This window comes from Oncorhynchus gorbuscha, linkage group LG01 (genome assembly GCF_021184085.1).
Source record: "Oncorhynchus gorbuscha isolate QuinsamMale2020 ecotype Even-year linkage group LG01, OgorEven_v1.0, whole genome shotgun sequence".
Lineage (NCBI taxonomy): Eukaryota > Metazoa > Chordata > Actinopteri > Salmoniformes > Salmonidae > Oncorhynchus > Oncorhynchus gorbuscha.
In genome coordinates, this window is record NC_060173.1 from 21,299,490 (window position 1) to 21,313,733 (window position 14,244).

The following is a 14,244-nucleotide window of genomic DNA, read 5'->3' on the forward strand; positions in this document are numbered from 1 at the left end:
TTATAAACCAAACAAATCCAAAAGAAAGGGGAAAAATGCCCTGTGATTTGTCTTTGATTCTAGCCAAAATAATCACGGCTATACTGGATTCATTGACTGTTGCTGAGCAAATGTGGTCTTACATCATAGCATTCCCTTATTCTGTGTTATCTTTCTCCTCACGCACCTGGCCTTAGACATGACTAAATAAACACCAGAATACAGGCCAATAGACAGTCCTATTCATCACAATGCAGGCTCGATATTAAACACTTTCTGAAACTCCTGAATGGAAATGATTATGAATTATTGAGTGTTTGAAACTTGTGCATGTTGGTGGGAGTGCAGAAAAAAACCTGGCCTATATTGTTCCCAATAGAACTGTTCCTGCTGTAGGATCAACTTGTCTTTCTTATGGGGTTTATTTTGGAAGTCACACTCCTGCTAAGAAATCTTTATGGCTTCCCTACCAAAATATGGTCAGCTAATACATGCACGGCAACATCCATTTGTGCCCTGCAGTGGTGCTCTGTATTCAAGAGAGGATGATCTCATACTGGTACAGTACACAACAATGAGGCTAGCGTTCAGTACATGCATTTCATGTCCGAGCAATGCAGCAATTGACTGATTTCCCCATAGAGATTCAATGTAGAGGATAGGGACATTATGAAGCAAATCAAATCAAATGTTATTGGTCACATGCGCCAAATACAACAGATGTAGACTTTACAGTGAAATGCGAACTTATGAGCCCTTTCCCAACAGTGCAGAGTTAAAAATATGGACAAATATATGCAAAATAAAAAAAGGGAAAAAAACTATTAACAGGATACATACAAGGAGCACCAGTACCAAGTCAATGTGCAGGGGTACGAGGTAGTTGAGGTAGTACAGTATGTTCATGTACATGTAGGTAGCGGGATAATCAGGCAATCAGGATAAATAATAGACAGAGTAGCAGCAGCGTTTTTGGTGTGTGACAGTGTTTCTATGTGTGAGTTTGGGTGTGTGTGGCATCAACATGCATGTGTGTTTTGTGTGTGTGAGAGCGTACAGTATGTAGTGTGTGTGTGTTGGAGTGTCAGTGTAGTATGTGTGAGTGTATGGGTAGTCTAGTGAGAGTGTATGGGTAGTCTAGTGAGAGTGTATGGGTAGTCTAGTGAGAGTGTATGGGTAGTCTAGTGAGAGTGTATGGGTAGTCTAGTGAGAGTGTATGGGTAGTCTAGTGAGAGTGTATGGGTAGTCTAGTGAGAGTGTATGGGTAGTCTAGTGAGAGTGTATGGGTAGTCTAGTGAGAGTGTATGGGTAGTCTAGTGAGAGTGTATGGGTAGTCTAGTGAGAGTGCATCGAGCCAGTACAAAACAATTCAGATAAATAAATAATAAAAGGGGTCCATCTACATTTTCCGCATCGCCATTTGATTAACTGTCCAGCAAAAAGCCCTGCAACGTTTTTATTTATTTCATGTATTTAACCTTTATTTAACGAGACAAATCAGTTATGAACTCATTCTTATTTACAACACGGCCTACCAAAAGGCAAAATCATTGCAATTGTCTTTAATTCATATCATTCCTTACAGATCTCAAGATTACAGGCTTACACATAATTGAGTATTTATTCCCCATGTGCTGTACATGATTCCTTTGGTAATATACACACAACCCTTCTTTACCATTAAATGAAAAGCCATGGCTAGTGTATAGCTGTATGGCTAGTGTATAGCTGTATGGCTAGTGTATAGCTGTATGGCTAGTGTGTAGCTGAAAATCCTGTTAAGTCCATTTGATGTCCCCTCTTCCATCTTTCCATGCCAAATAGATCACAGTGGCTAATAAGAGTATCCTCAGTCGGACTGTGAACATGGGGTCCTAGCTGTGCCGGTTGCAGTGCAGGGGGCTTCAGGGCTTCTATGAGAAATGGGCAAGGGACAAGGCCAAGCGCATCATAGAAGACCCACGCACAAGCTTGCTGCCCCTCCGGAAGGAGATTAAGGGTCCCACTGTTCAGTAAGAAAAGGAACAAGGCAAGTTTCATTCCATCAGCTACCAGACTGCTGAACAGTGGGATATAGGACAGATGCAGGCCAAACACATGGTCGGACAGTAGGCCGCAGAAACTTTGAATATGTGAAAATGTAAATGTGTGACTTGTGTACTAACTTTCCAGTTTTTCGTACTGAATGTAATATGTTGTGTTTGTGTATTTGAATGCTGACATCACAAAATGAATTTCCATGTAAATAGACAATAAAGTATATCGTATCATCGTATCAACCATAACCCGATTGGTAGCTTTATAACATAACATCACTTCATTCCAAATGTGTAGTTAGTATAGCGACTTTATTTATTAACTGTATCTAGTAAATTACAGAAATAAAGGTTGCAAATCTATATGTTGAAGACGTCATAATTCTTTGAATAAACATTGAGTTGAGATTCTGCTACCAAATATAAACTGGCGTGGTGTCAGAGTAGCTACGAGATGATCATCGGATCAATAGATGTAGGACTATTGACAGTGATCAAATCTGGATGGATTCCGGCATTTAGTCTCTTTCCTTTTCCCCTGGTACGGTTTTGTGGGCCGGCTAGGCCCCCATGGAGTAGGCCTCATGTCAAAAGGGCCTGGTAGTTTAACTGTGTACCCAGTGGCAGGCTACAGATGCTGAGAGGAAAATAATGACGGAAGAGAAAGACAGAGCCAAGCCCGAGGCTCTTCCTCTCTTAGGCCTTTCAGCAATTCTTCAGTGAAGGCACAAATTGTTCAGCAACAATGCTTTCCTAGTCATTGCCTTGAAATAGGCCTTCGGTATGTTGTAGCTAAATTTATTCACAATGCTTCTTGGAAAATGCTGTTGATTATGCCAAGCCGCATATGCTGGGGGAAAATAGAGACAGTTCCAGAGATTTAAAAGACATGTATTAAACATGTATTCAGCCATGTGGTACTAATTTTGCGAGTAAGCCTGTTGATGTAGGCTATGCTACCATACAGCTCCAGAGCAAGATTCCTTTACCTTAGACTCCCTCGCTCAGGGAAGTCATCCCTATTAAAACAATGTGTAAGGAAAACACTATCAAAACCACAACAAAACTTTTGACAAATCACGACATGATATCCAAAGGAAGACAATCCACCACCGTTCTAGACGTTAATATGTTGCTTGGCAACAGATAGGTCACCAGTTCAATCCATATCCCACGTTTCTTGCTAATTTGAAACCAACTGTCAAAAGTCTCATGTGGGGGGCAATCAATATGTGAATTAATTGCCCCCCATCTATCTTCAGAGTTAGTACTGTTAGGTGACCTAAACTGGGATATGCTTAACACCCCGTCCGTCCTACAATCTAAAGTAGATGCCCTCAATCTCACACAAATGATCAAGGAACCTACCAGATACAACCCCAAATCCGTAAACATGGGCACCCTCATAAATATCATCCTGACCAATTTGCCCTCTAAATACACCTCTACTGTTTTCAACCAGGAACTCAGTGATCACTGCCTCATTGCCTGCGTCCGTTATGGGTCCGCGGTCAAACAACCACCCCTCTTCACTGTCAAACCCTCCCTACAGCATTACTGACTACAGTATTACATCTCTTGATAAACACCACACCAATATCACTGTGTTATTTGCTGTGGCGAATTGAAGGTATCTGTGTCAGGAGTCTGTGAAAGGACAAACTCTAAGACAGAGGGGCTGATGTGTAAGCAGAGGCATAGAGAGACAGAAAGTAGGTTAGCAGCCTTATAGGTCAGGAAGAAATAAGGGCCCACTTCCCCTGGAACCGAGGTGAATAGCACAGCTATGTATCATAGGACTATAAAGGAAGAGTGAGTGACAGATGAATGTGGCATGTACTGTATGTTTTAGCTGACCACAGGATTAGCCATTGGGTCGGTTCAAAGGACTCGCCATGCTTATGACTAAAATAAACAGATGAAAGAAGGAGATTATGGTCAATGTCATCACCCCTTTACATTGGGGCTTGTATTCAGCAAATAATATATCTTACTGTACAGCTTTCACTTTAAAGATGATCTGACCTTTGGATAGCCTGGTCCCAGATGACCACAGGAATTGGCAAGACAGCATAACCAGATCTGGGAGCAGGATAACATTGGGACGCTATTATGACAGCATATGTATCGGTGTGAGGAGCTGAATTTAGGCAATGGATAGAACAAACAGGGTTACTATAATGGGTCTACTGCACATCTAATGATGATAGTGATGTACCCGAATTCAATTCTTAATTCATAATCTTTCAAAAGGAAGAATTTGAGAAGTAAACAGCTGTAGGAGTTCCTGCTATGTTTAAGGGAAGTTAAAAGCCTAAAATATGTCTCTCATGTGGTTTAGTTTGGGGATGAAGTAACAGAGAAGAGGCACAGCTTTGGGTTGAAATATGACATGCATAAAAGAAGGATAGCGGCGACGGGGACATTTAATGCTTTTCAACAGATATAAAACAGCAGTATTGTTGGTGGCCACCCTACATCCCAGAGAACCCTGCCGTTAGGTCCCACAGTTTTGTCTTATAAACTTCTTGGGAACCTGTCGGCTGTCCGCTTGAAAAACTCCACAAATCTCACCATGGGGCTTTACACACACTAAATCCAACTCGAAAAAAGATTACAGTGCAAAGTAGCTCCGCCACTTCTCAAATTGAAACAAGCGGGAGAAACTGTAAATAAGATGAAGTGGATGTAGATGGAGACCCCGGCCTGAAGCTGCTGTAGGATGCTGGCAGGGAGACAGAGTAAGAGGTACTGTAGCCACGTAACGAACGCCACGCAATCCCCCACTCTGCAGGACTGAGCTCGCTGTGCACGGCTGCCTCTGGCTCTGCCAGGCAGATTTATCCCTGTTGTGATGGGACCACCCTCCAGAAGGGCAGGGAGTCTTTCCTGCTGCCTGTGTGCTGCTGATGGCTTTCTAGCCCAGGGCCAACACATGTGAACTACCTGGCTCAGGCACAAATGTATGTCATGCTAACTCTCTCTAACTCACTCTCCAGCCTTTGTGCACACTGTCAAACACCAGCATGCTAACCACATCCATATGTTTGTTGGAGTTTTCTTTATTCACGTGTGTATATGTTCTGATGTTTCTCTGCTAAGTACAGGCTAATACCTTAGGGCAGTACGGCAGACATGAAAAAAGCCTTTAATGATATTGACACATTTGTGACCTCTGAAATCTTTTGTATATGGACTAAACTCACTGCCTGCAAAACAGGATATCAGTTGAACATACTGGAAATGCATTAGAGCCTGCTAATAAAACTTGGCGGTGGATAACTAGAGGACCATCACTATTATCTCACAAGTAAACAAACATGTGCGTCTCCCTAATATGCCTCCAGTTAAAATGTCCGCCTTTTCAAAAGCACAAGTTCAAATAGGGGCCCGGCGAGGGGTACCCGATTGCCACAACCCCATTATGATGTGAGCCAAGGAATTCCAGCTTTGTCTCGTTTGTCTATAATCCAGTTTAGCTTGAAATAAGTGGTTTAGCACAACCCGGTAGGTTGCATGGGGCTTTTCTTTTGTATTTCAGGCTCAATCAGTTCAGAACTGAAACAATTTTGCTTTTATGAGGCAGGCATGTGAAGAAAATATCCTTGGAGATGAAGTGCAAAATAGACCAATTTACACAAAGTATTTTCTGGTGCTTTGAATGCCTTTCTTCTCAACACTTGGGGTGGAAACTACCGGTAAGAAAATTAAATCCAGAAAGGATTCTTGAGTGCTGCCACTGAATTGTCAGATAGGTGCTGTGCCATTGATTATGCTTGGTGACCGGAATAGGCAGCGTTAAAAAACATTTTAAAAATATTCCGGTTTTCAAAACCTACACACATTTACTTCTGAATATGTCATTTAGAACCTACCATCGTTCAGCATTACTTTGAGTACCATCTACTACATGTAACACCTAACAAATTCATCTGAAGCCAATCTTCCAACTGGTTTGTAGTTGGGGGCACTGCCAGATCCAGTCAGCCTGACAGATCAACCCCCCATAGAACCAATCCTTTGAAATGAGATGTGGCGTGACTGACCTCTCTCTCATCTTCATCGCTACTCAGATCGATCGTCCAACGGGGGACTTTCATCATGGATTTCCTTCACACAAATAGATTGGAGACAACTCCAACCATATGAACCAACCAACCGCTTTAAACCACAGAATGACCTCCAAAACCTTTAGCATGCAGCACATGCAAAAGCCCTTTTTTGGCCTGTCATGTACTATTGGATAATCTGTGTTCCCTCTTCTTATCTGACGGATTTCTTCTGGTCTTTGGCTTTCAGTAAGCATGGAACCCTGGTGAGTAAAACACTGATTGTTTGCAGCCATGACAAGATAAGAGGCTGGCTATTTTACTTCCATAAAATGTGTTGTGGACTACCAACAGCTGGTCAAGGTTTCCTCGATGGTTTCGCATGTTAGGCAGTAGTGTTATAATGATACTAGTATCGTAATGCTAGGAAGTAAGGAAGCAAAGGAAACAAAACATGAAGCGGACTCGATTTCTTTAGGAAAACGGTCCCAATGTTGGCAAAAACAGTCTTATATTATCACCCAGAGGCACATTTGTTTATTTTGCAAGCTGTAGCACACATTATTTTAAATACAGTAGGTTTTAAAAGGACCATAGAGTTGAGTCTGCTTCGCGTTTTATTTTTTGCCAAGGAAAATCTGGTATCGTTGTATCGAGATACAACGCTGGGGGCAGTCATGTTGTGACCACAGGCCATAGGGTCCGAGGGGTTACAGGGTCAAACTTTCAAACCTTCAGTGGGTCAGCCACAGCAGTGGCCTGGATCAAAGCATTTATCATAGCTGAACCTCCTTACAGTCCAGACACAACCCACAGCCTCAGGTGGTCCTGGTATGGAAGGTATGGAACCCCCTTCGTCACCATTACTTGGGAGCAAATGGAATCTGCCAAGAGACAGTCATGGAGAAACCCGCAGGAGACTCTGGGAATGGACCAGAGATGAGGCAGGAATCTGGTTGGGATAAAATCTGACATTTATTGACTGTGAAACATTGAAGATAAAAACATGGGGGCTTCCAGCAGAGCGGCAAAGGCCAGGAAGAGGGGAAGATGAGAGAGGATGGCACGGCATCACTTCACATGACAGGACATTACCTATCAAAGAGTATAACTCTGCATGAGACTTACAACATTCATCATCCATGGTTATCTGGGTAAAATATTAAATGACATGAAGTACTCACTGCTGAACTTTAAAAGCACTTTATTTCCTTTCTATACTAATATTGATTGGATTAGACATTCTGTTTCAGCCTACAGTGGCTTGCGAACGTATTCACCCCCTTGGAATTTTTCCTATGTTGTTGCCTTACAACCTGGAATTAAAATAGATTTTTGGGTTGGGTTTATATCATTTGATTTACACAACATGCCTACCACTTTGAAGATGCAATATATTTTTTCTTGTGAAACAAACAAATAAGACAAAAAAACTGAAAACTTGAGCGTGCATAACTATTCACCCCTCCAAAGTCAATACTTTGTAGAGCCACCTTCTGCAGCAATTACAGCTGCACGTCTCTTGGGGTATGTCTCTGTAAGCTTGGCACATCTACCACTGGGATTTTTGCACATTCTTCAAGCTAAAACTGCTCCAGCTCCTTAAAGTTGGATGGGTTCAGCTGGTGTACAGCAATCATTCAGTCATACCACAGGTTCTCAATTGGACTGAGGTCTGAGCTTTGACCAGGCCATTCCAAGACATTTAAAAGTTTCCCCTTAAACCACTCGAGTGTTGCTTTAGCAGTATGATTAGGGTCATTGTCCTGCTGGAAGGTGAACCTCTGTCCCAGTCTCAAATGTCTGGAAGACTGAAACAGGTTTCCCTCAAGAATTTAGGTGTATTTAGGTGATGAGAGGTGTTGAGTTTGGGCATAGCATTTTCCTTGATGGCCAAAAAGCTCCATTTTAGTCTCATCTGACCAGAGTACCTTCTTCCATATGTTTGCGGAGTCTCTCACATGCCTTTTGGTAAAGACCAAACGTGTTTGCTTATTTTTATCTTTAAGCAATGCCTTTTTTTCTGGCCACTCTTCCTTAAAGTCCAGCTCTGCGGAATGTATGGCTGGTGTGGTACTCTGGACAGATACTCCAATCTCTGCTGTGGAGCTTTGCAGTTCCTTCAGGGTTATTTTTTGTCTCTCTGTTGCCTCTCTGATTAATGCCCTTCTTGCCTGGTCCGTGAATTTGGATGGGCTACCCTCTCTTGACAGGTTTGTTGGGGTGCCATATTCTTTCCATTTTTTAATAATAGATTTAATGGTGCTCCGTGGGATGTTCAAAGTTTCGGATATTTTTTTTTATAGCCCAGCCCTGATCTTTACTTCTCCACAACCTAGTCCCTGACCTGTTTGAAGAGCTCTTTGGTCTTCATGGTGCCAAGTGCCACTTGCTTAGTGGTGTTGCAGACTTTGGGGCCTTTCAGAAAAGGTGTATATATACTGAGATCATGTGACAGATCATGTGACACTTAGATTGCACACAGGTGGACTTTATTTAACTAGTTATGTGACTTCTGAAGGTAATTGGTTGCACCATATCTTATTTAGGGGCTGCATAGCAAAACATGTGAATACATATGCACGGACCCCTTTCCTGTTTTTTCCCCAGAAGTTTTAGAAACATGTAATTTTTTCAATTTCACTTACAAAATTCGGACTATTTTGTGTATGTCCATTATATGAAATCCAAATAAAAATCCATTTAAATCACAGGTTGTAATCCAACAAAATAGGAAAAATGCCAAGGGGGATGAATATTTTTGCAAGGCACTGTATATACAAAACCAAGGAGGAATTTCACCCTAGATGATGAGCGCAAATAGAGCCTGGAAACTGTTCAAACTGAAATGCCTTGAGTTACGCCAGATTATGTTCTGTTGGTCAGCCTTTATTAACCATAATCACAAAATGAACAGAGGACACCTTACAGAATGCTACATTCCAGCACCTCTCTTCCTCTCTCCCCGTCTCCCCCGCTCTCAAACTCCACCTCTTCAGCAGACTCTCATTTGATGTTCCAATAATCTGCTCTGCTCCTTCTGAGGAAACCACAATCACACACACTCCTGTGGAAATGGTTCCTTTTTGTGCCAAAGACAGGTGACCCTGGTTTGAGGGTCAGTGAGGCTCCCCTTTCCCATGTTGTCCCCTTGTGCCTTAATTAGAGCCCATTAATGCCCCTCATCATTAGCAATAATTAATGGCAAAATGAAGAGCCTAATTCAAAGTGTAAAAACGACATGTTTCCCTCACCCCAACTGTAGAGAGGCTCTTGAGTGGATGAAATGTGAACTTCTAGTGTCGGGTAAGCGGATCGCTGTGTAGAACAACGCTGGGTAGGGAATGTGCTGCGTTAGCTGGAGCGCTACAGTTTCTCTCCCTGAAGTATGATGGAGGTGGTCTAACACCAACCCGAAAGACTTAAGAAACATAAACAGTCCATCAATGGGAGATCCTTACGGTGTTGAGTTTGAGTGAATATCGTAACCCGAGCTGATACGGTGTTTGAAAGTTTGCCATGAAGATGCCAATCATAGGCCAGTACAACACTTGATTGAGAGGGTCCAACAGGTCAAAGGGTCATGCTCACCTGAAAATGTGCTGACTTCATAGAGTTGTTACCTCACATTAGCACCTCATCCTTCAACAGCGGAATCAGAATTAAATCGATATCAATTCATTCAAGTGCCTTATTACCAGGCCAACGGAAATACATTTGAATATGTGTCTTAATTAGTAACCAGTATTAGCCAAAACCGTTCGCAGAAGAGGGGAAGGGGTAATGGAGACCAAATGAAAACACTGTAATGACAACAGAAAACACAAGTCAAAACATTTAATTGGAAATATTTATTGAGTGAAACCACAAGAAATCTAACCAGTGACAGCTCCTATATGCTAGTCCTCCGGTTTCCCTATCTATTTATCTTGTCCGCTTGGCTGTGTGAGTCCTGCTTGGCTGTGTGAGAAATACATGTCTAATCTGCTGAGACAAGATGCTGATTCAAGTTTGCTTGCAGGGGGGAGGAAAGACAGAGGACAGAGGTCCTGGAGTTTGATGATAATTCCGCACGATCCACAAAAACTGCATGGATTTGGGATTTCTACAGAGCCACATGCTGTCTATTCCCAGTCGCCTGTTGGTTGACAACACTTGTTGAATATTTGAAAGAGCTTTGCCCTCTGCCTGGGATTCCCACTCATTACCATGCCGTTTGGCAGATCAGACCACTGTAAGCCTCTTCACAGATTATGCTTGGAGGCAGACAAGAGCTCTGATTATCTAAGCCAAGAAGATCTGCTGTCATAGGGCTGTCAGAAGCAAATCACTTTCACTTCTCTCAGAGGGGTCATTTCATAGAGTGGTTTTCACTGAACATTGTTGTGTTGTTTTGTCTTGTTAAGCTTCACCGCATCTCGGTGACAACGTAACATTAGCGCTGTTTCTATTGGCCACACTTCAATAAAGACAGAGTGATGACTTGTGTTGTGACAATGAATTGCTGACGCAGATTTATAGGGAGCATTTAGTGCGTAATATTGGTTTTAAGGCCTCCCGAGTGGCACAGTGGTCTAAGGCACTGTATTGCAGTGCTAGAGGTGTCACTATAGACCCTGGATTGATCCCAGGCTGTGTCGCTGCTGGCCGCAGGTCCGGGAGACCCATGAGGCGGCGCACAATTGGCCCAGTTTCGTCTGGGTTAGGGGAGGGTTTGGCCGGCCGGGATGACCTTGCTCCATTGCGCTCTAGCGACTCCTTGTGACGGGCCGGGCGCATGCATGCTGACTACGGTCGCCAGCTGTACGGTGTTTCCTCTGATGCATTGGTGTGGCTGATTTCCGGGTTAAGGGAGTGTTGTGCCAAGAAGCAGAGTGGTTAAGTGGGGTCTTGTTTCGGAGGACGCATGGCTCTCGACCTTTGCCTCTCCCCAGTCTGTACGGGAGTTGCAGCGATGGGACAAGACTAACTACCAATTGGATATCACAACATTCGGGACTAAAAAGTACACAACAATTATAATAAAATGTTACATATTGGTTTTAAGATCAAATCCCACCCGATAATAAGCAATTTGACATTCATAATCGCTATTTTTGTTATAAATATGAGAGTGAATTAAATTGTCTATACACAAAAATAATATATGAACGTATATATGACAACCCCTCCCACACAAGCAATCACACGATCACACCACAAGGTAAAGTGAAGGATAAAAACCTTGCCTGTTTCACAAATGAATGACAAAACAGATAATAATTAGCTTGTCAGGGACAGTGTGTGTGTGTGTGTGTGTGTGTGTGTGTGTGTGTGTGTGTGTGTGTGTGTGTGTGTGTGTGTGTGTGTGTGTGTGTGTGTGTGTGTGTGTGTGTGTGTGTGTGTGTGTGTGTGTGTGTGTGTGTGTGTGTGTGTGTGTGTGTGTGTGTGTGTGTGTGTGTGTGTGTGTGTGAGAGAGAGAGAGTGCGTGGTAGAATATCAGAGCCATTTTCTCTGGCTCATTACAGAGCACTCTATAGAAACACCCCTCAAATAAGGTCACAGAAATATTGACAAAAGATACTGAAAAATGTTTTATACTGGTGACAAAGACCATTAATAATCAAGAGTAAACATTATTTTGCTCCATTATTTTTTACACTTAATCAGAAAATATCCAGAAGACATTTAGGAATAATAATAATTATTATTATTATTTTTATAGCTATTTAAAAAGCTCTGAACAAAAAAATAAGTGCATCGAACTGGCTTACATTTGCTAACTACAAAACGTCTGAGTGAAGGACTTCAGATGGAACATTGCTCTTTGAGAATGTTCCATCCAGAGCCTCCATCTTTGTCTTTATTTTTCTCTTCCTATTTCTCTCTCCATCATCTCTCTCTGTATATATTTCTCTCTCACTCTCTCTCTGCCCATCACTCTCCCGTTCTCTCTTTACTTCATTCCTCTCTCACTCCCCATTCTTCTTTCTTCCTTTCTTCCCTCCCTCTCCTCCCTTTCCCTCCTTCTCATCTCCAGAAGCCTTGGCAGCAGGAGGATGTAGGTGGGCAGTATTCTACTGGCCTTGGCTGCTGTGCTCAGAGAGCGATCACAGCCCTGACACATAACCATAGCAGACAGCTAGCCAATCACCAGACAGCTAGCCAATCATCATAAAGCTAGCCAATTAACGCAGGTAAAAATGAAACCACAACTCTGCTCTGGATGAGCTCAGAATAAATTATATTGATGTTATAGGACAACATGCAGGAGAGCTCTGACAAATATGCATTCCTATTTTCTCTGCCTTTCTTGGGTTCAGATGTAAATGCAAAAAAGCAAGCGGTAGGCATTTATTAGAGTATATTACTGACCACCCCACAAGACACAATGTAATGAAAGTGGATAAAAAATATTTGATCGAAGAGGATAACAGATAACACATTGTGGTTAATAAAGCAGTATTTTCAGGCTGTAATGGGCACATCACAGCAACTACAATACCATCCTCACTTATACTCCCAAATTAGCTGGTTTTGGCTGAATGACTTGACATGTCTCTTTATTGGACGAGCCACAAAAGGAGGCAGATGCAACAGAGATTGTAGTAATTGAATCAAGGCTGAAATAGTTGTTCACGAGAAAAATATGATTTGCTTTGAGTTCCAAAAGAGTGGTTTGCGACAATACAATCACAGTTAGAAAAATATTAATGAACCTTAAGACGTTTTCTGTTTTGGCCCTATGATCACTCGACTACACAGCTAATGCCCCCTGGACTGTTTCAATAACACAGTGAAACATTTTGTTTACCTGTCGGCCCCAGCCTCGAACTCAGGTCCTGTATGTACCTAACTGACCAGCTCTGCCCATTCATCGCCATTTACCCGTTGTTGTCGTAGCTTTCCTGACCAACACCTGTGATTGCTTTATGCCTCTCTCTAATGTCAATATACCTTGTCTACTGCTGTCTTGGCTAGTTTTTACTGTTTTATTTCACCGTAGTGCCTTCAGTCCCGCTCAAAATGCCTTAGATAACCCTTTCGTCCAAACACACACACGTGAAGACCTCACCTGGCTTAACTGGTCCCACCAGAGACTAAACCTCTCTCATCGTCACTCAACGCCTAGGTTTACCTCCACTGTACTCACATCCTACCATACCCTTGTCTGTACATTATGCCTTGAATCTATTCTACCACGCCCAGAAATCTGCTCATTCTATTCTGTCCCCAACACACTAGACGGCCAGTTCATATAGCCTTTAGCCGTACCCTTATCCTACTCCTCCTCTGTTCCTCTGGTGATGTAGAGGTGAAGCCAGGCCCTGAAGCCCCCAGTTCCGCTCCTATCCAACAGGCGCTATCATTTGTTGACTTCTGTAATCGTAAAAGCCTTTGATTCATGCATGTCAACATCAGAAGCCTACTCCCTAAATATGTTTTATTCACTGCTTTAACATACTCCGCCAAATCTGATGTCCTAGCCGTGTCTGAATCCTGGCTTACAAAGGACACCGAAAATGTAGAAATTTCCATCCCCAACTACAACATTTACCGGCAAGATACAACTGCGAAAAGGGGTGGAGTTGCAATCTACTGCAGAGATAGCCTGCAGAGTTCTGTCTTACAAACCAGGTATGTACCCAAAGAGTTCAAGCTTCTACTTTTAAAAATCCACCTTTCTAGGAATAAGACTCTCACTGTTGCCGCTTGTTACAGACCACACTCAGCCCCCTGCTGTTCCCTGGACAACATATGTGAATTAATTGCCCCCCATCTATCTTCAGAGTTAGTACTGTTAGGTGACCTAAACTGGGATATGCTTAACACCCAGGCCATCCTATAATCTAAACTAGATGCCCTCAATCTCACACAAATTATCATGGAACCTACCAGGTACAACCCTAAATAGGTAAACATGGGCACCCTCATAGCTATCATTCTGACCAACGTGCCCTCTAAATACACCTCTGCTGTCTTCAACCAGGATCTCAGCGATCAGAGCCTCATTGCCTGCATTGTAATGGGTCCGCTGTCAAACGACCACCCCTCATCACTGTCAAACGCTCCCTAAAACACTTCAACAAGAGGCCTTTCTAATCGACCTGGCCCGGGTATCCTGGAAGGATATTGACCTCATTCCGTCAGTAGAGGATGACTGGTTATTCTTTAAAAGTGCTTTCCTCACCATCTTAAAT

General features: G+C 42.7%; 1 protein-coding gene across 1 annotated transcript in view; it reads right to left on the reverse strand.

The window, feature by feature from the left end:
- The window catches only part of LOC124034621 (protein O-mannosyl-transferase TMTC2-like), a 182,535-nt gene that overhangs the window by 44,870 nt on the left and 123,421 nt on the right, over positions 1 to 14,244 (reverse strand). The window lies entirely within an intron of this gene.